This window comes from Dermacentor albipictus, chromosome 3 (genome assembly GCF_038994185.2).
Source record: "Dermacentor albipictus isolate Rhodes 1998 colony chromosome 3, USDA_Dalb.pri_finalv2, whole genome shotgun sequence".
Lineage (NCBI taxonomy): Eukaryota > Metazoa > Arthropoda > Arachnida > Ixodida > Ixodidae > Dermacentor > Dermacentor albipictus.
Genome location: NC_091823.1, coordinates 18,975,614 through 19,002,059, shown reverse-complemented (window position 1 = coordinate 19,002,059; position 26,446 = coordinate 18,975,614). Strand labels below are relative to the sequence as shown.

Genomic DNA, 26,446 nt, shown 5'->3' with positions numbered 1-26,446 from the left:
CAGTAAGGAGTGTTAAACCTCTATCACGAAAAATAATTGTTGTCTGAGACATATCTTGAAATAAAATTCTACGGCGCACGCTTAGCATCCCGCAATATAGGCTGCCACAGCTAACGTTAGCCAAACTGTTCAAAGAAGAAAAAAAAGAAAGGTTAAAAAAAAACATGATGCAAGATACATTATTGAGACCTATGGTGCTTGGTCGTCAGGCCTCTGACGAGCGAACACAATAAGCTTCATCATTGTATATCGCACGTGTGCTTTATTAACCTTTGTTTTTTTTTTTTTGTTGAACGGCTCGGTTAACGTTAGCTAAGACACAATATAGCATAGCTTGGCGCTTCAATTCCTCCTGGAAACAGCAATATTTAGGATTTATACGTATGCGCGCCACGTCTGTCAGCCATCATTCCCCCTGTTCTTTCTTTGTTTCTTTATTCCTTAAAATGCTCGACAAGATTTACGAGCATGACGCCGACATAAAGACGTGCGCTTCGGTGAGCTGTCGCCATCGGCAGAAGTCGCACTACTGAGGCGGCCACATGGTGTGGACACGTTTACGAGACATCACATGGCGTCGCGATGACACTATGCGGGTCTTGAAGTTTCGTTCAAGCGCCTTTGAAATCGTCGGCATCGTTCTCGTCTTCTCTCTTCTAAGGCGAAAGACTTTCTAGGCTCATGGTGAAGTTTGTGTCAGCAGACCTGACCACCGGAGTGTCCGCCGAAGCGTCATCACGCCACATGAAGACGGATTAAAGGCAGATTAAAGAAGGAAAAATGAGCGATAGTGACAGTTAGTGAATGATAACGCTATGATAGAGATTGGTGGAAGTTAATAATGGCTAGTAATGACTCCGAAATTACCGATTAGTCTAAAGACGGCTTTTAACGACCACAATTGATTACAAACGATTAAAAATACTTAGTAGTGAGCAGTAATGTCTAATGGTGACTCACATGACTTGTAATCACTACAATATGACCAACATGTCTAACGACAACTTGGAACGACTACAATTCATTACAAATGACTAAGAATGCTTAGCAATGACCAGTAATGAGTAATAATAATAATAATAATAATAATAATAATAACAACAACAACAACAACAACAACAACATACAAGAGGCGAATGATAAGAGGAATTAAGAGAGATCTTAAGAGAGACTGTAATTTTTTTTACCTTCTCCCAAAAAACTCGATGTACGGCGCCTTATTCGCTGCCAGATCGTGCAAGGGCGCCCTTAAAACTGAAGAGATTTAAGGCGCGTGGCACAAACGTGCGCTGCCACAGTCCAATACTGGTATTTCCTCGTCATAGTTCCTGTGTCGCGAAAAGGACTTGGAATTTCGTCGCCCATTACTTCTGCACCTGCTGCATCGTCTCATGGACCGCATTGTTCGCATATATACCACGGGTGTGGTGGAGCTCTCTCTCGGCTATGCACAACTTGACTGATGCTGTAAAGAGCCAATCACGCTTCATGTGGTTGGTCTAGGTCAATCGCGTGGCATACCAACAATACCTATGCGGGATTTATATTCAATACCTACAATAACCTATGTGGCGCACCAACAATAGTCAGCGATCGCCCTTGCTACCTGGTGTACTGCAAGTTCCCCTCGAGCAATAATAAAATGAAACACTCAAATTACTTTAAAGAGGCCACATTGTCTAAATACACATGCCCTGTATGAAACTGTTCAGTGAGTCTAAACGTTCAATGGGAATGCTGCTTTCTGTTTATTAGACGTCAGACTCGAATCCTCAAATCACGAGTAATGTGTGCCTAAAGCTATTTCGGTGTTCCGTCTCGTATATATCACGACTGTTCATGCAGGAAGCGAACAGAACCTCTCATATAAGACACGGGTCGAGACATGTGTCGACGCGCACATTATGCGAGAAGGCACCTCGATGGTCGCTGCGGCGGTGTGCACATTAAGCGGAGAAGGGCGACGCTCTTCGACTGCCATTCCTGGCGCGCATCCCGGCCCTACGATCGACGAGCGGAGCGGCGCAGTTGACAGCACGAGCCCGATGACGAGCGGGCCGGTTTGGACTGGCAAACCACAATTTACGACGCGATTACCGCCGGCCCTTCCATCAATTCTTTTCCCCTTTGGCTCTCTCCTCTCTCTCCCTTCCTCGCGTTGCCACTCCCTTTCGGACCCCGCACATCCCTGGAGCCTTGTTTCTTCTCTCGTCTGAACACCCTCCTTTCTTCGCCCATCTCTTTCTGCAACCCGATTTCTTCCCTTTTGTTTTTTCCCTCATCTTGTTTCACTCCCGTTTATTTCGTTGTCTCCTCTTCGCCCCTGGGCCTCCTCTGCGGTCCTCTCCGGGCGCGGGTTCTTCTCGGCACAGAGCCAAAAAGGCTAGCAGCAGCCGCCGCCGCTTGTTTGTCGCGGCGAAAGAGCGTAGTGCTGTTATTATACGAGCGGGGACGATGCACGCGTAGCGGCCACGAGGTTGGAATCGACCCGCAGCTCTTCGCTGCCACCGCCGCTCCATCGGCCCGTACTGGCTCGCAGCCATAGCGTCCAGGCGTCGACCACCGACTGCACAGTGTGTGCTCATTCCTGGTTATATGTATGCGAGATCGGCTCCGTGTCCCTGGGGAGCTTCTGCTTGTCCGCTTCCTTCAGCGCTGGGACCATTCGGACACTGTTCTCTTTTTATCTCCCCGGTCATTGCCTGGCTAAAACACCGTACTTTGCCCCGATACGCCCCATAGCCCTTGGGAGTGTCCTCACTACAGGAGCTGATGTCTTTCTATACTGTTCCTTGTTTTTTCCGTCTGTCCATTTCGCACAGTGCCAGGGTGCGAATGCGTCTTGCTCAATTGTTCTTTTGAGCTTCGCGCATGTACGCCGCGGTCGTAAAACACTCACCTCTTCTTTCTTGGATGTTTCGTAACGTCGCAAAGTGCTGATTCTGCATGCATGCATGCGCGACACCCTTGCCTAGTATGGGGCCGGTATAATTTAAGGGTTCCGATCGCTCGATTCTAGGTCTTCTTTTTAGAGCGCAGCTTTTAGGCGCCCGTTCCTGAGGCAAGCGTCGGCGTCGTAACTCGTAACTGAGGTGACTGTTTGGGCACGTTGGTAGGACATGAATGCAGCTTTTTGCGCATAAGACGAGGACGCGCTCATGTGTCTCAGCCTCTTCTTCGTCCTATTGTGCGCAAAAAGCTGCATTCTCGTAACTGAGCAAACGAGCTCAGCGAAAAGTGAGAGCGAACAAGGAGAGCAGCGGGCGGTGAAGGACGGCGAGAGCGAAGATAGCGCGAGGAGGGTGCAGGGAACCAGGAGGCCAACAGCTGAGCAGGAGGGCATGGCGAAATCGTGAGGAGAAAAGCGTAGTGACGCACAAGGCGGACGATGGCTACGAGATGGCGCCAGAGTAGCACGCGTCGTTAGGGTACCGCGATGCGCTCGCTCGCCTCCGCTCCGTTCGCGGGGGGCGCTCGCATCGAGGCACTCTACGCGTTGTCCTTTTCACCCAAGAGCTGCATGAGCGAAAATCTGTCTGCGGCGGCGGCTGCTGTGAATCGCACATACGCGTCAGCCATGCGCTGCCTCTCGCATTCTCTCGATTAGCGAGGCAGTCGCGCCATACTTCGCTCCGTCTGGTACGTGCCGCACGAGGCAGATTGTCCGCGCCAACCAATACATCGTGAAATGAAAACACGTATAGAGCTGCGCTCACATTTCGCATTAGAGAGTATCGTAATCGTCGATGAATTTTTTTGCTCATCCGCCGCATGCACGACCGGGGTGATGACGAAGACGTAGCGCCGCTTGGACTACTCACGAAGCGCGATAATGAATATTATTTGACTAGGAGAGTAGTCTTCCATTCTTTTCATTTTCTATTTGCCATTCGCAATAGGCTCACACGAAATCACTCTCCCGCTATTGCTGGGTTCGGCCGCTCTGCGGTACAGATGATGAAGAATGAACAGAGCATGTATTTAAAAAGTTATTACACTAGAACTATTACTATACTAACACTACCACTACTAACACTAACTACTATAGAACTAAGTTACACCAATTATTATCTGCATCATTAAATTGATGTTTTGGTGTCTGTTGCCGTCAGAAAGGCCCGTGTTCTTACTTACTTAACTATCTCGGTTCAATGATTCTTGTAGGAAGCGCCGTGTTTTATGGGGAACATCTTGCGACCAGAAAAAGCGAAGGCGAGATCCTCTAATTGCATAATTTATGTGGCCTCGGTGCCGCAAATGATTGGTTTTAGCTCCCTAAAATTTCGCAAATGTTCATTCGTTATCCCACGTTAAGATTGGGCGTCTGGGGTCCGTATTTTCAAAACCTGCCATATAATGCATGTTATATGCTTTAGTTGGCACGTGAATAATCTTCGAGTAATTTCTGGTCGCTTTTTTCAAACCGCGATGACTGCGAGTTGAGATTTCAGGTACCGTGAACTCCCTACGGTCCGTAGAATTCGTGACAGAAAACTTCGACTAAACCGCGGGGCAAGAAAAGGAGGATTACTTTTTATTATTTATCGTCTCCGGCTTGTTCGGATAATAGAAATATATGTATGCTACTTCAAAAATCTAAGTGCGGACCATAAAGGGTATAGAAAAGAGAGAAGGTAAGAAAAGAAGCACTAGCATCAGCTGAATTGTTTTAAACTATTTTGCTTCAAAGAAAAAGACGCCACTTAGCAGACGAGCCCTTCGGGCAAAGGCTCCTCTGTTGCCTGTTGGGAAACCGCGTCAGCGCGGCCACCAAAGGTGTGAGAAACAGAGCGCGTGCGCCGTTTTCGTTTGTCTGGTGTTCGCTGTGCTTAAACTCGCCGAAAACACAGAACCCTTTCTTCTATCGACGCTATACGACAAGGACAAGGTGCGCGCGACTCGTGCCAAGTTTTCCAGTGGCAGCAACATTTTGCTCGTGCAGTCATCAATCAGGCCACCCCGAAAAGCTGTGGACTCTTTGGAACGCTCCCCTGTAGACGCGAATGTCCTTGGCAAGTGTTGGCGTGCTTCCGGCTTCCTTGAGCGACTGTCTTGTCGTACATCAATGGCACCAGGTGTAGATCTGTTCATCGCCGAAGGATGGCAGCGCGACGTCCTGCCACGTTGCGAAGTGCTGTGGGAACTGCAGCCGGTAGGCTGTCTTACACCCCTTGGCGGGTCGACGGGAACGCTGTCGCGTTCCACTCTTGAAGGCGAAGCAGAGTAACGCATGAGTTGTTTCTTCGTCTAGCCGAACCAAATATAGCCAAGCAACAGCAGTTCACCAGGCTAAACAGTGGTTCAACAACTAAAATAAAGGCTAGTATGCTTCGCATCCTGGGCTTAACCTTACCTAAGCCACAGCCATTTTTTTTTATTTGGCGCAATGCAATGTATGCCTATTCGGCCTACCGTACATTTGGCGGCGTGTCAACGATTACTGGTATATAGTTAGACCGCAATCATTCCATTCTTCGTGCACCGACCGACACGCCGCCTCGGACACTGTTTTAGACGAATGGAGACTCCTTAAGCTCAGTAAAATTAGAAAAATACATATACAGTAACAAGAGAAACTGTATACAGACAGAAAGACAAATTATTAAATGTGTACGTCGTCAGGAGAGGTGTCTATTCCACGAATATAACTGTGCATTATAAGTTGTGAATTGACTCACTGATACTGGAAGATCGGATGCAGCGGATTCTCTCACAAGATATTGCAGGCCTTCTTTTTCTTTTGTAGTTAAATAATAAAATGATTTCGGTGACACGCATTTGCAGGCATGAGCATGCAATACCTGTTATCTTCACATGCCTCCTCAATATCAAAATTAAGTTATGGTGTTTTACGTGCCAAAACCACTTTCTGACTATGAGGTACGCCGTAGTGGAGTACTCCCGAAATTTTGACCACCTGGGGTTCTTTAACGTGCACCTAAATGTAAGTACACGGGTGTTTTCGCATCTCGCCCCCATCGAAATGCGGCCGCAGTGGCCGAGACTCGATCCCGCGACCTCGTGCTGAGCAGCCCAACACCATAGCCACTGAGCAACCATGGTGGGTCCTTCAATATCCAATCAGCTTGTTAAAATAAAAAAGCTGCTTCTCGTAGGTCTTCTTTTTCCTTGTTTTTCTGTGAAGCTTTCAACCCCAGAGCTGTGGAGGGCAATCAGGTGTATAATGAGCCATTGGATGCTTTTTATTTTCGAATTCTGTAATGGCTCGAAGGACTTGCATGGTGCTCGTACAACATAGCATCGATAGCCGTCGTCGAAATGAAAAGCGCTGGAGCATTAAGGATAGGTTGTCCTGGTTCCTTCTCCTGGTTGCCATAAGCTGGCCCACATTGGCCACGCTTGCCCGATATAATTTGTTCCTGCACGTTGGTACGCCATTTACGCGCCAGCGCATCGAATTAACTACCAGTGTTTACCAGATTGCTCAGCCTGCGGCGGCAATGGCGGCCTTGTGATGATTTCTATACGACAGCTGAACATCCGCGCGTCGGTGTGACTGTTCGTGGCTTTCATGCTTTTTCCGTTTCGCTTTGTTTGTCCTCGCCGACCATTCATTCTTACCTTCCTCTGCCGTCAATTATCCGCTCACATCTGAGTGGACGAATGGACCCACTAATTATTTCTCACTTAATTTATTTTTCTGCTATTCCTCATCTGACAGGCCATAATATGCAAGTCAAACCCTTTAAGCTTCAACGCCGACGTCGGTATCGTTGATTGCTTGGGTGGCTACACGCAATTAAGGACTTATACTTTTACTTAGGGCTAGTTACATACACGTCGGTTAATATTCTTTACTTCGTGTTTTGCTGCTTTCTGTTTTCCTATGTTCTTCAGCTCTCTGTTTTTCTTTAGCCTCACTCTCTAGTTACACCCTTTTTAGTTACGTGCTAATTCTGCCCGAAGATGTTATCTGAGCAATTAGCCAGCCTATCCTCAGTGCATCGTTTAGTATACTATATTGTCGATTAGCAACACATTGGAGTGCCGAGTCACTTTAGCACTAAAATACTGCGGGCTTTCGCGACTACATAGTTACACACCGTAAAACAGGCACGAGGATTTGGTCTCGTATTCATAGAAAGCTCTTACGCTAGAATTGTTTGTAAGAGAAAATTCCAGCCAATCCTTACGATTGGCATGATGATGGCAAGGCGGTCAGACAACGGCAAGGAACACTAAAGAATGAAAAGCTTTCTGAATTCGGTTCCTGCCTCGTGTACACTTGGCTTGCTCACTCTTTTAAAAACAAGTCTCATGAGTACAAGCCACATTTTTTGCTACATGAGTATTTTATCTCTACTGCTAATAAATTCGGCGGTGCCTCCAAGCCTATATTTTTTCAAGAGTGCTTGAAATTATTTTATCTGCACCACACCTTTGCTTGCAAATGGTTACTTCGTTAACTTCCTCACTCTTAGTTCCCTCGACAGCTCAGTTGGTAGAGCGGTGGACTATAGGAGTGCTGCGAGAACTTCCTCGCTCTTCGACCTGCATTATCATGTTTTCGTTTCCTTAATTGTTTGTGTCTGCATAGAACTGTATAGCTTCATTTAGCCTGCTTTGCAAGAGAGAAAGACCACGTTGAGTGCCAAACTTTCCGCTTTCTTTGAGGCCCTGAACAACTCTAGGACAGAGAAAACTGTCATGCTCAGAGGATTAAAAGAAGTGACTTTATTTTAAACTAAACATTGAACCATTATTAAAATGAACTGAACAACATGTTTCGAAACGGAAATACGCAATCACGCCGTCGTTTTCTTACTCGACCAACTACTAGAACTTCCGCTACGAATATACCTAAAAAAATACACGCCGCTATTCTTTCACATTCCCCCCTGCGGTGATCAAGTGCAAACCATGAGCCTCCCGCCACGATGCTTTCGAGCAGCACATGGCAGAGGCTGATATCTTTGGACTATTTCTAAACATTCATAAGAGATGGCGCTCATCGTAGCACATCGTGGCCAGCTGTAAAGCTGTAAAGGTAAATTGTGTTATGTGTTATGTGTTATGGGTGGTCGTTCGCCCTGGAACTAGGTGTCAACTGGCTGGACTGATGTTGGCGCCTTCGTCCTTATCCGTTTCCAGAATTGGCACAAATCCTTCTGTTTGATTACTCGAATAATAACGCGGGCCTGTTTGTTTCCCAGTTTTCTGAAACTATTCTCTACAACTGGATGTATTACTCAGATGTGCCCACAGCTGTTCTCAGTTCTAAAACTTTTTTTCTTTTTTTGCGCCGGCGGATCACTTGTCTGTGCCTAACTTTTCCATGAAGTATACCTGTTTTGCGAATAAACATTCAGTTGGCCGTTCGTGTTCATGTCCTGCACCGCTTTTACGTTGTCCATTTTTTTAGTGCCGTATTTCGCACCTTTAACCTATGTATATGTATACAATCACACCGGTCGACTACGTGGTACGCGAGTACTGAATGTGACGTGGTTTCCTGTCTTGATCAATGTCCCACTGCGCTTCCCACGTAGAAGGAAAAGTGTCAGTCGTGTGTCAGTTCGGCACACCCAGATTTCCGTCCTTGTGTGTGTCATTCATAAGCGCATAGCGGCAAGCTAACCGTCCTCAGAAAACTCCCTGCGGCATCTTATTAGTGCAATGTCGCCACCGATGTGTTCATAAGCAGGTGTAACGCATACCTGGCGCTCGCGTAGCTTTTCTACGAATAGCGCAGGGTTTTAGCGCAAGACGCGCGTAATCGACTGACGCGGCAGGTACCACCCCCGTTTCAGAGATGGGAGGCTCATCCTCACGTGTTCCCCCGAGACTGCAGAGCGTCGTGGTCGCAGGTCGCACGTGGCGTCATTCGAGAGCGTTAAAGAATTCGTTGTACGCATACGACGCTGTGAGTGCACGAGCCTGGGACGTAGTTTGTTTTAATGCGTAGCGGAAATTGTATGAACGCATGAAGTGCAACAAGGCAATGAGCGGGCCCAATATGTTGCTGTTCATATCTGCTACTCGCGATAATTGCTTCACTTACGCTCCACTCATTTGTTCGTGCGTTTTTTGTCCTTGTGAAATGCATAGCGCATTGGTATGATGGAGATGAACACATTAACCCGCGTGTGTTTCTCTGCATGTGTTCCTGTTTGCGGCACTCCGTAATTAATTTCAATTAAATTTCTGTTTTACTTAACAAGAAGCGTAGAGTGAATTTCGATTAACTGTTTAATTAACTCAATTGCTGTTCAAAATAGATTGACCTGGGTCTGTATTCAAAACAACGTTCTTACGGTAAAGCTATTCTTAAGATCAGGTACCGACGAATCATGATGTCGGACGTAGGATTGGCGAAGGTGGCCGGCCACTGGAAAGCAAGGCTTAATTACGAACAATAATCTTTGTGAATTTCGTCTCAGATGACTATTTCGTTAAGGCAGAGACAGTCATCTGGCGTGATTGGGAAACTCAAAACTCGAAAAACAATCAAACGCCTAGAAATACTCCTGGGATTGGATATTTAATGCTTGGAAGCTGGACACCAGAATCTTGACCGCACAGTCTATCATCTGTTGTGTGCTGTGCTGAGTCTATAGTTCGCACCGAATTGGTGGAGGTGCCTTGCGCATTATCACCACGTGCCAACGGCATCAGTTGAACACAGCCTCACTAGCAATGCGAATATTATTAAATGTGTTGACGAAGAAGCATAGACGAGCGAAGCTGTTCAAGAGATGACAGAGGAAAGTACAGTTGGGAAGTCTACGCACCGAACAGAGAGGTAACAAAAAAAAAGTGAGAAGGGAAAGTTGGTCTGTACAGCACCTGCTGTGTGCGTTAAGCGACGTCAGAGTCGCCATCGTCGCAGGGACGTTCGACCATAGCATTCATGAGAACTCGCTTTTTCTACACAGACGAAATAGAAAGCACCCTGCCGGATCATTATCATCATGGTCGTCGTCGTCGTCGTCATGGTCTTTGTAGTTCGGCTGTCGCTAGTGTTAACTCTCGAACATTACGGTTCATACTTCGCATTCGCACATGTAAGCGAATGCATGTACGAAGCAACGGCCCGCGGACGCAGCCTTACGAAACAGGAATCAAACAGGCTGGCAGAATATGTGGACGCAATTAACAAAATATAGGGGAAAAACGTAACAAAATTAAAAAATAAAATGAAAACAAAGAACAGGTAATCCGTTTAGCAGAGGGACGAACAGGGGCTAGTTGATGCACAATCTGCGCTCGAATTTCTGACAGGTAAACTGGGCAAGTCGGTGGTACGCATTCATCTTGTGATATGTGCCGCGCTCACGAAACACGAACGACATAAAAGAATGTGCACAGGACACGCGCTGACTCGCAACTAAGGTTTATTAGGGGAGCACTACCATATATATCTAGGAACAGGAAGCAGCGGCAAAATAAGACAACGAAATACAGATACGTCGTAACACCTTTAAACTTTGAAGCATACGCGTAAGAGCAGTTAAATTTTTTCATCTGCTATAAGGGGCAGTCGAACACAAAAGAGCATACGGACCACGGATCTGAGAACAAGCTGAATATTTCCGCAACCTCATATATATATATATTGGCGGTCAACGCCTAAGTTAAACGTTTTGGCTGATCCGTAAAAGTGAAGCACGCAATGCTGAAGTTTCTATCGGCCATGACAACACCTACCGTAGCTCTCGGCAATCTCACGGCAGCTTCATGTTTTGTGAAACAAAAGAAAAAAAAAGAGGAAAGGACGTTCGCATATTGCAAACGTATTTTTTCCTCCGTAGTGGATACTCGCGATGATGATGGTAATGATGGCGACGACGACGATCAGCTCTAGGGCTGATCAGCTTTGATTATTGCCATTATATTTGGTGAACACTTTCCCACGTGGGGTTAATGAACGTCCCGAAAAGCGTTGCCATCGCAATATCATGGCACCGTGATCAGGCGTGTATACTGACCCAATCTCAATTCGACCTCAATCAGACTGTCTCGATTCGCAAGGCTGAGGCGCATTCGAAGACGAGACGCCGTGAAGGTGCGTGCTTCTCTCTTCCTGAAGTGAAGTGAGCACTCACCTTTTACACACACGAGGAGCGTCCGTCGTACACTTCGGGTCGACTCGCTTGCAAGCACACCTGCGGGAAGACAGAACGAGACGGCTCACCTCCACCCGCACTCTGGCGCATCCTGCTTATACGAGGGCCTGCAATCTGTGCGTGCGCGGGATTGCATATACATCGGCCACGAAACTCCAGCTGGCATCCAATGTGCGTGCGCAGCTGGCTGAGAGGCTGGCTCCACGCCGTGCGTCATTCGGGCCGCAGGAAGGCACGAAAAGGGGTTCCGCGGTGGAGGAGGCGAGTTCGTGGGTGGGAGTCAACGTCAGGCTCGGAAGTAATGCACCACTCGGCGCTCGACTTTGACTCCCGGAGCGATATTTATATAGGGACGCCGTCCGTGTCGGCGAAAGCAGGCGGCACAAACGAACCGCGGCGGGAGTATTTTGGGTGCCACCTCCGCCAACCCGAGCGCACGCAACGTGATGACAAGGAATCACCTCTGAGAAATCTGTGGCTCGTACGCGTGTTGATTTGCGGGGTATCGTGTGGCAAGCAGGTATTCCGAGCTCGCACCTCTTGGTGTCTCGTTTTTCACTTACTTCTATTTTTCCTTCTCCTGCAAGTTTTAAAGACGCGCCTACTGTTGCGTTTACTTATTCTGCCCCCCCCCACCCCCCACCCCCTCCCTTGCGGTCGCGAGAGTGACTGCTTGAAAAGTGGCGGTGTTTATTTAAAGCGACAGAATAGCACCTTGGTAAAACACTGTTTGTGCGTCCTACATAATTTGTGACTGGCGCTAATGGACACGTAGGTGGGGGGTCTTGGCACATTTTCTTACTCTCTATATTATGGAATTCTAATGAAAGCAGCGAGACTACAGGAAGACAGAACACTCATATTGTTAACTTGCTTCCTGTAGCTGATTATCAGTCTCGTTTGTTTCCATCGCAATGAAAAAAACTGGGCATAGTACCTTGTTTAATAAGTTCATTTGGTGAACTTCGTTAACGGTGGTTCTCCCCGGCAAGCCTTGCCGACTGTGCTGTTACATTACCAGGCAATCCTGACCGTTTGCTTCAACCAAGAGCGCAACAGCTGCAGGTCTTCACTGCGGTTAAACCAATTACGAAAATTTCGATAAGAAACGCTAATGACAGGCGTTTGCGTAACACGAGTTGCCAGTGATTCACGGGCCGCACCAATGTCACCAGTCATGCTGAGCGCATGGCTATAGTGTAAATCGATGTTATTTTTTTCTTTTTTTTTTGCGGAACCAGGTTTTTTTCAGGGATTTAAGCCAGGTGCATTAATGTGGACGCAAAGTTAATCCTGAACGGCTAGTGTGACAACCTTGGCTGAACTGGTCGTTGCCGTGTTATACGATCTGTATTTAGCTCAAATTCTTTAGAAAAACAGCGGAAAACAAGCGAGGAATTGAGAGAGCTCTGACTTCTATAACTTCTTTTCCCCAACCCTTATCTCGGTTAGTGAGCAGCGGAGATAGCAATAGAGACGATGGTGACACAGAGGTCAAGCCACGCACAACCATTTTGCCATTGCCAAGTTATATAGCTTGAGAAATGGTCTCGTCGACTGGTCCCTTCCGCCTCTGTATACTTCAACATTACCACGCGTCCAATGGGATCGCGGTGCGGCGCCTCATTCCCAGGCGAGATTTGCTGCCATCGCGCCAATGTCATATAGTAAATCAACCGGAGCGCGACACTTGCGAGAGTGCCGAATGTATACATCGCGCGCGATCAACGATGCTCACCGATCGCCGCACGAAAGAGTGTCGTTCACGAATGCTACGGCGCAGGTAGACGCCTCGCATATACGCACAGCAAAATGCGGGAAGGCATTCTAGCTCCGCGGTGACAGCAGTCGATGATTTCCCCAGAGGATGGAAGATATATTGACACCCAGACATGACGGTCACTACTTTCGCTCGCTATATGCGCTGCATGCGAACGTCTCGCGTAGGCAAAACGCTCTGCGCTCCCGCGTGTTTTTCGGGCACAAGGTTGAGATAAGCGGTCGGCGCGAAATGTTCTCCGCAATCTTGAGAGGATGTTGTTGCAGCTGAATGTGGGACATCCTGCTTACATAAAGAATGCCGTACCCCTCAGCCGTTTCCTTTTTTTTATTGTTATTATCACACATATTCGCATTTCTCCTTCGCTCCATGCACACAAGAATACTCATATGCGTAAGAAGTGAAACATATACAGCTCTCCGCGCATTCTAAAATCTGCTAAAGCGAAATATCCGCCGCAGTAACGCGCGGCGTTTTCAAGCTTTGCTTGCCTGGACGAACGGTTGGGAGCCGTGATTGAAATTCAGCGTAGAACACGCGCGTATCTCGGCACAACCTGCTTTGAAGCGGTGGCTCGCAGTGCGCGCCCTGGGTCTGTGCATCTGATTGCTGCGGAAGCACACGTGGCAGCACTGGTGCGGCCTTTACGAGTTTTCAGGGAACCAACTGCCGAATGCGCGTTCGAAAAAAAAAAGCAAGCAGAAAGACCCCCCCCACGAAAAAGCGAGAACTTTTCTTGGTGGCGCTCGTAAAACAGTGCTGAACTTTTGCGGCAAATCTGGCCGAGACAGAAGCTGCCGCGCAGAATTCGGGAACCGCATGACAGGAGGCGGGGAGTGAGTGCGTGCCTTGACTTTGCATGCTGACGCACACGTTCGCGCGCGGCCAGCGGCGCTGTTTTATCGAACCGGCACTTTATTATCGACGCTCGGTTTCCTGTGTGCGGCCTTGCGGGTCGGCCCGAATTGAGGCGCGCAGGCCGGGCGCCACGGGAACGCTCTCGGTCTATAGGTCCGCTGAGATTTCCCTGCGTCGACAGATGGGGCGGCTCTCGCATTTCACAACGACCCAAAAAAAGCAAAAATAAAGTTAGTTGCGTTTTTTTTTTTTAATCAAACAATAAACGTGAGTTTTTAACGCAGAACACTCATTCCATGGACCTGAACGTTGGAACTATACATGCTGAAATGTCTATTTGTTCTTATACGTATAGAAATAATTGTTAAAGTGTGGTCAGAAAGGGCGCAAATAGCATTGTTTCTCGCTAACCGACGTCATGCTAATTGACATTTGATGTTGGGATAGTAGTAGCAGTAGTAGCAGTAAATTGCCATTGTTTGTCTTTTGTAGTTGCGGTCGTCAGCATCGCCGTCGTTGTCGCAAGCTGCCGGCAGTTGCACCATAGAGCAACTCCTTCGACCAAAATCTCACTATAGGTCACGCTGTACCACTGGTCTGACAGTATCAGTCTGCTCCAAACAGTCTCTGGGAAGGCGCAACACATACCGCATAGTGAATTCGGCTACTACGTCGTTTTGAAATTTGTGTGTAAACGCGTCGTGTGCAGGATTGAATCTACTGAAGCGGCAAGCTGTACCATTAGTCAATGACGAAACCACTGAATGCAGTGGTCTGTATAGAATTTCAGCCATGTTTACTTTTTCTTTTTTTCAACGTATTGCTGTCGCTTCTGCTTGTGTTCCAGCGAAGCTTTGTCTGCCTGTTCCCAGGGATTTGGCATTCGTCATCGTTGACGCAGCGGATATATTTGTGGAGATATGTAGGCAACTTGGGCCATTAGGTTTGTGCCCGAATAGACACCTTGCTGTCTGCTGCTGTCTGGCCTAGCAGCAATTTGGCTTAGTGAGCGTGTGAAGCGGCGCGTGTGCCCATTCTTAGCCAATCGCCCAGAATGGACGTGCCACTTTGACGCAAGGGGTATAAATCCCTAAATGCATTTACATATGTGTCGTATTAATGCGATCAGCATTCTTAATATACTCCAGGCATATATTGGTGTCTATCTGGTGGTCTATCTGGTGGTCAGTCACCTAACCGTTTACCCGCCAACTAGAGTTCCTGGGTGGTCCGTAGTCTAATCGGTAGAGCATTGGGATGCTTGTCCTGAGGGAACCATCGTCGGACCAACTTGCGTCACTACGTATGTGACACTGGGTGAGTGACACTCTTCATAAACCTTCTTGAAGCTAACTTGAGTCGCCGGGTACGTGCGACTTGGTATGTGCAACTATTAAAGATAAAAAAAATCATTAATGCTATATCCAGTGCTAGGTGGAATCGAACCCGCGTCATAAATTTTCAGGTAATGTTGTCTGAATATATTCACGCACGAGCCACGCGCCGACTTCGCAGCGGCGCCGCGGGATGGCACGGCATGTCCACACGAAAGCGCGCGAGAGGAACCCTGCTGCATATACGCGCCTCTTACGTATACCGCGTCTTTTCGGCGGTAATGTGGTTTGCCGCTAAATTGCTAATCGCAGTGACGTCGACATTCACTGTGAGATGGGTTCTGCCGGAATTTTTTCTCTGTGCGTGCACCTATCGGCAATGTTCTTCCCTCGACAAGTCTCATACGTACATCGCCTGCTTGTGGTCGTGACGCAGACATTTGACAGACATACAGGCTGCGCGCTTCCGCTACTGCTGCCACCGCGCAAGCACGCTTCACGGAATTTAGGTTCCGACATCGCGTTGAATCTGCCTGCTTTCTTTTTTCTTAGCGTATTGAGATCCAGGCTGTGTTGTCCCTCACGGTGAGGTGTATGTGAGGTGTATATGATACATCAGCCGACTTGTGTGCAGTCTCCCTCCCTGAGCTCTCCTGTGTGATTTATGAGTGTTTCAGTTACGTGGACTAGCTATACTACCGGTGCTAATTTCCCTATAGTGACGATATTTGCATGCAAGAGCCTTGCTATTGTATATTTATATAGCGGGTTTTGAGATTCTTTTCGCTTCTATGCTGGCTGTTGTGAGGAGTGGCTTTCACGAAGGTGTACAGTACCTTTGATTGGAATGACCGACAGTGCTGCGTGCGACGTCTGCAGCAGCGGAGAGAATACGGAACATTTATTGTGCCGTTGTCATCGATTTCAGTTGGAAGGACAAACATTATCTATCGCATTGCAACGACTGGATGATCGGCCGTTGTCCGTGCAGGTGCTACTTGAAGAGCGTCCCCATCGCTCGTCAACCCATAAAGCTGTGAAGGCGCTTTTGTAGTTCTTGAGGGTGACTGGCCTCTGGGAACGCCTTTGACTCGCCCATGCCCTCCCCGTGCTTGCACCAGCTCATTGCGGCTTTCCTCTCCCTCCCCATCCCATCTTTCTATTCCCTCTTTCCCGTCCCCCAAAGTAGGGTAAGCAACCGGACGCATTTCTGGTTAACATCCCGGCCCTTTCTCTTTATTTCCTCCTCCTCCTCCTCCTCCTCCTCCTCCTCCTCCTCCTTCTTCTTCTTCTTCTCGTCCTTTTTTTTTCTTCATTATTCTTGCCTGAATATAGTGTACTGGGATTTCGAGATGACCGGTTCTAAAAAGGCCTGTCTTCTCATCTTTCGATGTATCTAATAAAAAAAAAATATTCCCACTTCCCTTCCAGAGGCTATCTATGCAGAGGGCCCAGGAAAGAGCGGAGCGTCACGGCGTTCTGTCCTTTACGTGGGCGCGGCCAGCGGCTACAATGACCTCCCGTTAGGAGGTCCTGACAGTAGCACCTCAGGATTAAATAAAGTTCGTTGTCTGTCTGTCTGTCTGTCCCGCTTCCCTTTGTTCGGGGTTAAAAGGTAGGCTGCTCAAGAACAGACTGCGGCGCTTGTTTGTTTGACTACGCGAAGAGGGACTTGTTAAGTTCCGCAGTGAGGAATGATTTAGTGAAAGATTAGCATATGAAGTTGTTGGTACAATACTGATTGAGCACCCGATGGCAGGGTATGTTGATGTACTAATATTCATAGAATGATACGCACACTTATAGTAGCACGGATACGTGCAAGAACATATGCACACGTTACCGTAGGTGTGCATGAGAATATGTGTACATGAAAGCAAGTTGCACAGAGACGTGGTGTGCGTTGATAGCGTTTATGATGGACTTGAACAGACCTGTTGGCGTGAACGGACACACACGAAATTCACCGTTTGCAAACTCGTGCGGTTGCTGTGCTGTGCAAGGTGGTTCTAAATAAAACCTCCCTGGTGGCCACACAAACTTCTTCCTGGGCGCATCATTTGAAGGCGTTGACACCTGTCTTTGCTACAATGCAAAGTGCCAGAGTGTATTTCTGGCAAACTTTCTGGGGTATTATTTCTGGCCCACCACCGGTGCGCCCATTTCCGTTTGCACAATGACCGCGTGGTGATTCTTGCTAAAATAGCTTCCACGTGGTAGCCGGTCAAATTGGATATTACATGACCCAACTTTTGGCGAAGCTAGCGGCGTGGTTTCAATGCAGTGTGAAATGGACGGGCGCCAGGTGACGCCATGCCGGAAATACGTCAGCAGTTGAAAAGGGTAGGCCGATGGGCCAATTAGTATTGAGTGGGTCGTGATGTGTAGCGAAAACGGGTCAAGCATGACGGCTTCGTCTCTTGCGTGCCTTTTTTCGCTGCATGGCAGGTAAGTAAAAGATACGTTACGTGCTGCCGTCTAACGGTTGCGAGAAAAAAAAAAAACGATATACCAAGCTCATAATAATAAAATCTTCTTTAATAACTTTTTGCTATCACGATTATGGTATATGCTTATATTTGGAAGCTTAAGACAATCATATTTGAAAAGAAGTTCACTTTATTTGGTTTTCCTGGAGCGCTTTGGTTCCGAGACATTCACCGTCAAATTTTGACCCTCAGTAGGCTGATTTCCCATTCTGGGGTGTAGATCTTGACACAGTGTCAAGCCCCCATGTGATGTATGGCTTACTGCGGGTGGCACATCATTTGCAAGCTGGGCGGAGTTGAAAACAGCTGCGCTCTTGCTCTTGGCTGAACAATAAAATAAATAAATAAATAAATAAATAAATAAATAAATAAATAAATAAATAAATAAATAGGAACGACTGATTGCTGCTCCCATTTTCCTCACGTTCACGCTTCCTCATGGCTTGACGTGAGAGAACGTAAACATTGATCACCTGCTGATCAACGCTGATCACCAATGCCTGATGAACCGATGCCTGCCCCGAGGACTACACTCCAGTGTAACCAGGCGACGTCCCCTCCGTAGAAGCGGGCGGCGTAGACATCCTTGCAACAGGAAGTAGTTCGGTTTCTGCTGGGAGCCGTAAACAGGTTGTAAACTGTGCGTTACCACGGCTTTGCTACCTGCAAAGTGCGAGTTTAGGTTAGCTGTGGCAAAATCAAAGTGTTGCGCTTTTGAGATGGGCCGACAGGGATTTCGACCTTTATATGGCGCGCAAGTTCTCCCACGTGACTGCCGGGCGGCGACCTGCAGCTCTTGCGTGGTGGAAAAAAAGACTGAGAAGGTATGCGCAATTTTCAGCTGCTACCCATCAAAGACAGCTAGCTCTCATATCGCGTGCGGCAGTGATGAAACACTGGTGATTACATTGACGTAGCAATTCAAGTGAAAGTCCAATCTCTTGTTCCAGTTGAAATTAGGGAATTAAAGGTGAATTGAATTGTGCTTTAAGTCACCTTAAGACGTTACTGGCAATAGCAAAAATAGGTTTAACTATGGTTAGAAAGAAACGTCAGATTCGTTATTCGGAGCCGAATTGACCTATCTGTGCCACGAACGTTCTTGTACAGCCGTGTTTCTATGCGCATGACTGCTAGCCCTTTAAGGACGGCACGAAACCTGAGGCAAATGTTTATCTTTAGTCGAATTGTTCGTAATAGACGGCGAATAAGAATATACAATGAATAAAATAATTTTATTGGAAACTTTTTCACCCATGAATTTCTTGCATGGGGTCTGCACCAGGCAGAACACCGAAAACGAGCTTCACCCTAAGCCACAGATGGTTTCGTGTGGAACTCGTACAGAGATTTCTTGTAGACTGTGAAACACAGGCGTACATTGCATTTACTCTACATTACAGATGTGGTACTACTGTAGACGAGGATTCTTCATCAGCCTATCTCCTCTCTCTTAGATGTAGATGCGAAACCTTGGAGTTAGTGTGAGAGGAAGACGAAGTGATTCTTTCATAGAACGCCTGTTCTTTTGTCTCTGCTTTGTCGCTTTGTTTTCCTGCATTTCTGGGAGCTGCCGCTCCGTCCTTGCGGCAGTGGATGAACAGATTTCCGAGGACATTCCTGAAGCGCAGCCGTCAAGTCGGATAACGTCCAGGAAATGTGGAAGTGCGTCAAGTGATACAGACATCGATGCTATTGAGTTATGTTCGGACAGCTAGGACTCGTCGGACGACGACTCCAAGGTCGTGATGAGCAGGTCAGCAAAAACAAGACTACTGCAGGCATCTTCGACGGCGAGTGCTTCTACCATGAAGAGTGCACGGCAGCGCTGGCTGCACACTGTGCTCTTCATGCCCGTGGACCCGGCGACAAATTTGCGGCTCCTTAACAGGCAGGTCCTCTCTTCGTCACTGAGAGAATCGCACCAAATGAGATTCAGGACGTGAAAATAAACTCGCGCAAAAATGTCCTGGCAGTTGATGCGTTTCATCGCAGCGCCTTACAAGGCCTACGTAATATAACTGAGATCGACAATGTAAAGATACGATCAATGATCCTTACAGGTGGCGATGGTACTGCGGGCGTCATTTATTACGTCGACGTTGCCATCCCAAATGACGACTTGCTAATACTGATCAAACCGACGACAGCAGGCACTTTCATTACGAGGATTTTCAGACTGGGAAACACACGAGGTGTGAAGATTTTGTTTGAAAGAGACATCCTTCCTTCCCACTTCAAAGAAGGACATGTCCGCCATCCAGTACGACCATTCGTACCGAAGCCCCTCCAGTGTTTCAAGTGTTGCGAGATTGGCCACGTAAAGGGTGTCTGCGTGAACAACGTCGTGTGCTTGCGGTGTTCCGAGTCCCATTCAGAAGACGCCTGCAACACAAACGTTCTAAAGTGCCCCAACTGCAGTGGTGCTCACAAGGCCTCATCAAAGGATCGCCCGCAGGTGCGGGACAATTCAACGCATCGAGAGGCTGCTGCCGCTCTTCGGCGACGTCGGCACCGACACCCAAAACGTTCACGAAATACCGCAGCTGCAGGTACTGACACGTCATCTTCCATCATAAGGATTACCGCATCAACGCATTATATGCCACCAAAACAGATACACGGAAAGCAAACAAAGCGGAAAGGCTCGCCCGTGCCACCTGACCAAGAAAACCAGTACCTATGCCTGATAGTAAAGAAAGGCAAGTTCACTTTCACAGTAGTTGGAGCATACATGTCGCCCTCAAGTCGGCTGGACTGCGAGCGGTGACGGCAAATCACGACAGCGACTCCGCAGCCTTTGGTGATGACTGGAGATTCTAATGCCCACCACTATCTCTGGGGAAGTTCTAATATAAACTCGAGGGGCAGAAGATTAGTGTCATTTGCCTCCGCACAAGAATTGTGCTTGTTAAATTATGGAAGCCCCACCCTTCTGCGTGGAACTGTCTACTGTAGCTGCCTGGACCTCATCTTTGTTTCACGCTCCCTCACTAGAAAAGTCAGGTGGTTTCAGGGTATTGAAACGCGGCGAAGTGACCACCTACCCACTTATCTTAGGATTGAAGGGCTTACAGGCTCCAAGTTAGACGGCTTCACTCAATGTATCGACTGGCCGATATTCCAATCAGTTGTCGAAGATGGCTGTCGTGATGACTTGTCCTCTAGCCTAGAGGACATCATAAAGGGTGCCCTAGAAGCTGCCACGCATTCACTTCCGAGAACGTCTACACGCACCAAATATGATATTGAGCTAGAGAAGCTTCGTGCAATTTGTCGCCGTGCCGAGAGAAGATACAGGCGTACAAAGTCTGTAAATGACTTGAGGCTGGCCAGAAGAACTCGAAAGAAAATTAAGCGTCGCATAGACAAACTTACGTCGCAAAGATGAATGTCATTCTGCGAGTTTTTGAATCCACGAAAACCTTTGTCTCACATATGGAGAGCTGTTCGTGGAGAACTGTTCGTGGAGAACATATGGAGAACTGTTCGCTGCCCTCAGCAGTGCCAACCTTTCAAGTCTTTGGCCCTTCGCCAACAATGCAGCGAGATTGACGTCGTTGACTATTTCTGCAGGAGGATTGCTGGCGAAACTAGATCCGTTGGAATATCGACGCTCGACCACACCTATTTCACGCGACCCCCGCATGGACAGACCTTTCACCATGGACGAACTCCATGCTGCACTTGCCTTGAGCAAGCGATCGTCATCACCGGGACCTGATGGTATAACCTACCGTGCCCTATGTAATTTTGACGAAGAGGCTCGGAGGAGGATGAAACTTTATTATTGCAGAAACCGTTGCGCGGTTTATTCCTGGGTGGTTCCCTCTGAGAGGGCTCCACTGGCGATCGCGGCTCGCCGGGCCTGGTCGAGGGTCGCCAGTTGGCTTCCCAGGTCCAGTTCGGAGAGTCTCGCATCCCAAGAGGCTCAGAAAGTGCTCCTGGTCTTGTTCAACAGCTCCTGGCAGACAGGTATGGTTTCCCAGGAATAGAAGACCAGTCGCCTAATCCCGCTGCTCAAGCCTGGCAATTCGCCTGTGGACACTGCATCATACGGACCAATTTCGCTTGCCAGTTCCATCGGAAAACTGATAGAGAGGTCGAGATGATCGTCCTCTGAGTGAACAGACAGTACTAGGTCACCGTCCCCACCGATAATCGGCTCAGAAGGCAGTGAAGGCATTTTTGTGCTTTCTCAGAACGTCTGGTTTGCGCGAACGGCTTTGGCTCAAGTACTGTCCGTGCACGTCTCTATACCTTCTCTCTCCCTACTCTCTCTTCGCCTTCTCCCTTCCCCCAACGTAGGGTAGCTAACCAGACTCTTGACTGGTTAAAATCTCTGCCTTCCTTATATTCCTCTCTCTCTCTCTCTCTGTTGGAGTTAGTGGCACAAGGGTATCACTCTGGGGATTTGGCCAATAACCATGTAGTTAAAAGACAGACAGACAGACAGACAGACAGACAGACAGACAGACAGACAGACAGACAGACGGACAGACGGACAGACGGACAGACAGACAGACAGACAGACAGACAGACAGACAGACAGACAGACAGACAGACAGACAGACGGACGGACGGACGGACGGACGGACGGACAGACATACAGAGACAGACAGACAGACAGACAGACAGACAGACAGACAGACAGACAGACGGACGGACGGACGGACGGACGGACGGACATACAGAGACAGACAGACAGACAGACAGACAGACAGACAGACAGACAGACAGACAGACAGACAGACAGACAGACAGACGGACGGACGGACGGACGGACGGACGGAAGGACAGACAGACAGACAGACAGACAGACAGACAGACAGACAGACAGACAGACAGACAGACAGACAGACAGACAGACAGACAGACAGAAAGAAGGAAAGAAAGAAAGAAAGAAAGAAAGGAAGAAAGAATATATTCAATAGAAAGCGAGTCGCGCTGCAAGCTTCGTCGTCTTCTGTTCCTGTTCTGATTCAACAAATTACTCTTGCTTCCTATCTTTCAGCGTCGGCCGAAGACGTTTAGCTAACAACTGCGTATTCAGACTGAAAGATGTATTTATGCTGTATGTATGTGCTTGTTAGGATGGTAAATGTTGGTGTAGTATGTTATGTATGTGTACACTTAACGCCCTTAACACTTAACGATCTGTGCCCTTGTCCCTGATCATGTGAACTTTATATGTTCTCGGACAATTCGAAGCACTTGTGTTTACATATGCAGCTGTGTACGTACATGTTCATCTCCTCTGGGTTCCTGGACTCACGTACACAACAACCTCAATGAAACGGCCCACGACCGTGCGCGAGAACTTGCCCGCCGCGACGGTCCCACGGCCTCCGAGGGGCTGGACATTCAGTTAAATGACCCGCTACTCACTTACCAAGAAATCACCTCACACTATCGAAAAGGCAGAATGAAATACCCGCTCCCGCACGCCAAACTCGAGCGCGCGCTGGCGGCCGCGTTTCGAATGCTGCAAACGGACTCCTATCCGTCACGAGGCCTATTGAGCCACTACAATTCAGAAATCCCGGCAAATTGCCCAGACTGCCCAGAACTCCATTACTCACTCTCGCACATGCTTTGGCAATGTACCGCGTTACCAGAGGGCCCTCTCTCCAGTGAGCCCGAATGGGAAGAAGCCCTTAAAAGCCCGGACCTCAAACTCCAACTCATAGCCGTCTAGAGGGCCCAAGAAATGGCGGAGCGTCACCACGTTCCCTTCCCGACTTGGGCATCGCCTACGGTTTCGGCCCAAGGAGCTCCCCGCGTGCGATCTCCAACGGCTTAAACCCCCTCAGGACCTCAATAAAGTTCTTGACTGACTGTCAAGCGACGAGGAGGAAGCCGGCACTGCCCAGAGGAGCCAAACTCTCCTAATAAATCGTGTTAATAATCATAATAAAATGAAATTAATAATTTTATTTGTTGCTTGTAGGCAACACTTGTCCATAAAGGGCTTGGTACTTACGACTATTTTGCCAAGAGATATGTGTGCTCTTCGCTAATTTTGCTGCTGTTTGTGTGCGCCGTTTCTTTTAACATGTCCTTCAGCGTGCCTGGTAGGTGTGCCTTATTAGTCAAAAATTACCTCCGGCTCTGACACACTTTAGAGAAAAACTGCGCCGGGTTTTCTAGGCACAACTTAGCTGCTCCAAGTGACAAGGATGAAATATGAGGCGACACATGCCGCGTACGAACGCGCACGCTCACATCGCTGCCCGGCTCAGCTCCCTCTAGCGAAGGGAAGTAAAGAGCGCATCTGTTACGCTCGGCACATTGTACATTAGCCATCGTACTACCCAGTGCTTAAGAATGGGCTTGTGACAAATTCTCTCAACATCTCAATTTGCATTAAGCGCAAGTTTCCCTGTGACCGAAATTATACGAGTATTCCATCTCAAGAACAGCCCTCCCTACTTCGCCCCTGTTTCAATAGCCATTTATTTCAAGCCCATGGTTCAAGACCGGAGAACAAAAAAATCTTTCTTAAATTTATACTAAGCTTTCCTTAATACTGAACAAGCATCGTATGCAGAAAGCTTTAAATGGAATAAGTGACTATTTAAGAGAACGGGGCATGCAGATATCCTATGCCAAATCAGCGATTTTGCCTTTCACGAGAAAAAAAAAAGGTAAGATATTTCGGTCTTTCAACATCGTTTTCTCGACGTGATTTTAGACCACCAGCTTGGATGGACTTATCATTTGACCGCCCTGGAGGACCAAATTAGTTGTGTCATAAATGCTTTTCGCAGAATCGCAGAGACGAAGTGGGGTCAAACAACTCTATCCCTACTCCATGTTATCTCAGCACTTGCCCGCCATAAGATTGCTTACTCCGCACCTCTATTGCACAAATTATCTGTGACGTCCCTTCACCGACTGCAGCTGTTGCAAACTCAGAGCTTACGACTGTGCCTGGGAGTCCCGCAAGTCAACTCACTATTGCAGCAGCGCGGGAACCACATTCCACCGTAATTTGCAGCCTGGAAACATGCCGACATCTCTTCAGAATTTCCACCCAGCAATCTGCCCACCAACTTCTTCCAATGATAGCGAACCATCCGACTGCACATATACACGCCGTGTTTTAAGAGCATAGATCACGACTTTCGCGATCGCCTTTTTGACACTCAAACCTCTGCCACCCACCATGGCTTCTACCGGCACCGAAAATAGAAACGTCAATTGAAGGCCTTAAAAATAAAAAAAGGACGTTTCCACATTAACAGCTCAACAATTAGCCTTACATCAGCTATTTGACAAGTACCAGGAGTCTATTCACGTGTACACGGACGGTTCTGTAAACAAAGAAAGTGTGACCTGCCGCTTACGTTATGCCATCCTTACAGGTAGAGTACGCGTGTCGGGTACGACGCACGTCGTCACCAACAATAGCGGAATCAGTGGCAATTCTCCAAGCCACTTATTTTATCACAACATATGAGACAATGAAAAATTGGGTAATTTGTACGGACTCCTTATCGGCTTTAGCATGTCTTGAACATATGGATGGCAACCAACCACACGCACGAACAACACACGCCCTACTGAAGAGTTTAACTCAGGCTACTGAAAGAAAACATGGAGTGATATTACAGTGGGTCCCAGGATAGCAGGCAACGAATTGGTGGACTCGCTGGCAAAATCGGCCCATAAAGATGCAGAAATTCAGCTCAACACTTTATCACCAATGGACACGCAACGCATATTAAGAGAGCTAATGGACTTGTGTATGTCAACCTGGTTCAATGAAAATACTAAAGAATCGATTCTTTGCTAAGTGGAGCCTGAACTCAAATACCGGCTGGATGTAGAACTATCGAAAAGTACCGAGGCACTAATCCATCGACTGCGCCTTGGGTGAGCATACACCAGACATTTCCTATACCGCCTAAAACGGGCTTCTTCCCCGGCTTGCTCCCGTGGAAACGAAGATGAGGATGTTCGCCGTCTACTCCTCCTCAAATGCCCCAATGCGTGACACAATGACGGCAGCTAGAACAAGTGCAACAACCCGATTGATCCTCACCGGCCTTTCTCACTCGCAACAGTGCTGGGCCCATGGCTATCGAAATAAACACGGCAGAAAAGCATTGAATGCACTGGAACATTTTTATGAAAATACGGGCATCCTTAAATCATACTAGATATGGCACTGAATAGACGCACAACGTAACTACAACTTACTTTCATTATTTGTAGTTATTAGCGCTTGTATATTACGTGTCATACTCTTTTGTAATTTGTGTTGAAATTGACTCTTGACTATCATATTCTGTGTGTGTATTATTTTAACTTTGTAATTCCTCATCTGTTCACATGCTCATCGTAGTCTACATCACGGCCGCTCGCGTGACTTTATTTGTGACTTTGTTTACAAACTCACTGGGGTGCGACTTTCCTTTGCCTTCTATAGATATATGTTCGCGGAGGTATAGGACTGTGCTGGATTACTCACCCTGCGACGTCATTTCTTTTCATGTTCCTACAACCTTTATTTTATAATCTTATTTCTGCTTTGAGAAAGGGAGTAGCCGTCACCATTATAGGGTGCCTACATCCTTTTTTTTATTTTTCATTTCAATAATAATAAAAAAAGTGAACAATTCCCGGCACTGTGGATCAACGGCTGCTGTGTTCTGTTGCTTATAAGAAGGAGGATGAGGAGGAAAAGGAGAATATAAAAAAATAAAATAAAGCGTCTGGCCAGGTGTTAAACCCTGGGGAAAGAGAAAACGGGATAGAGAGATGAGAGAGGGAGAGGGAGGGAGAGAGGGAGGGAGGGTGGGAGGGAGGGAGGATGGACTCGGTGAATGCATCCACGCGCGTGGTCGGCATCACGCAGCTCCTGCAAAGACGTTCGCACAGGTTAGTCGGCCT

At 47.7% G+C, this 26,446-nt stretch overlaps 1 protein-coding gene across 1 annotated transcript in view; it reads right to left on the bottom strand.

The window, feature by feature from the left end:
- Positions 1 to 11,369, bottom strand: part of LOC139057277 (GSK3-beta interaction protein) — a 44,095-nt gene extending 32,726 nt beyond the window's left edge. Inside the window, exon 1 of the mRNA XM_070535195.1 lies at positions 11,067 to 11,369. The gene's annotated coding sequence lies outside the window, so the exon portion shown is untranslated. The remainder of the gene's footprint in view (positions 1 to 11,066) is intronic.
- Positions 11,370 to 26,446: the final 15,077 nt, after the last annotated feature.